This window comes from Nanorana parkeri, unplaced genomic scaffold (genome assembly GCF_000935625.1).
Source record: "Nanorana parkeri isolate BGI_ZX_2015 unplaced genomic scaffold, ASM93562v1 scaffold1055, whole genome shotgun sequence".
Taxonomy (NCBI): domain Eukaryota; kingdom Metazoa; phylum Chordata; class Amphibia; order Anura; family Dicroglossidae; genus Nanorana; species Nanorana parkeri.
Window position 1 is genome coordinate 24433 of NW_017307323.1, and position 778 is coordinate 25210.

Below are 778 nucleotides of genomic sequence, written 5' to 3' on the forward strand. Positions count from 1 at the left end.
GGAGTCCTCCCCACTGTACCCGGGGCAGCCCTCTCCATCAGTGACTCCCTCTGATCTGCTTGATTCCTCTCCTGGGACCAGTGTGTTCTCCTTCTCCAGCCCAGGAACCCACTGATCGACATCTTAGAGATGCTCATCTTTTGAACCGGTTTAAAGCTATGCTGCAGGTGGAGCTCAAGATGGCCACGGACAAAATAACTGCCAACCTCTCCAAAGAGCTTAGGGTCCTGAGCTCCCCGAACTGACCTTTTAGAGACAAAGGTGGACGATACGCTCTCAATGCGGCCCTGCATCGCCACATCAACTGATTCCCATCTGGACCCCGGTTCCTGCCAAGAGTTCTGCTCCCCCCATCGTCGGATCACGCTCAGAGATGGATGTCGGATCCTACTTCATTCTGTGACTACTGTCCTCGTTGCCTTACGCTCATTCAGGTACGTTGGCTGCTTCACCTGTTCCCGTTGGAACATTGCCCTTGTCGCTCCTTGCGCATGGAACTCTCTCCACTCCTAGGAGAGCTACAGCATTTTTCCTCTTTGGCCTTGGCCTCCTGTCATCGATGTGCCTTGCATGTTGGACTGGGTTCCGTTGCCATCCTTCTCCTGGAACGTTGTTGTTATTTTTTGCCTACAGTGTTTTTTCTGGACCTGGCGTACTGCGAATTTGATGTTTACGTTTACCCTGACATCCTAACCACATAGTACCCTTCCTGTTGGACTGGGCGGCCTAGTCAAACTGCCTCCTTATGCATTCTGAACTTCTCCGTACCTTTCACCCC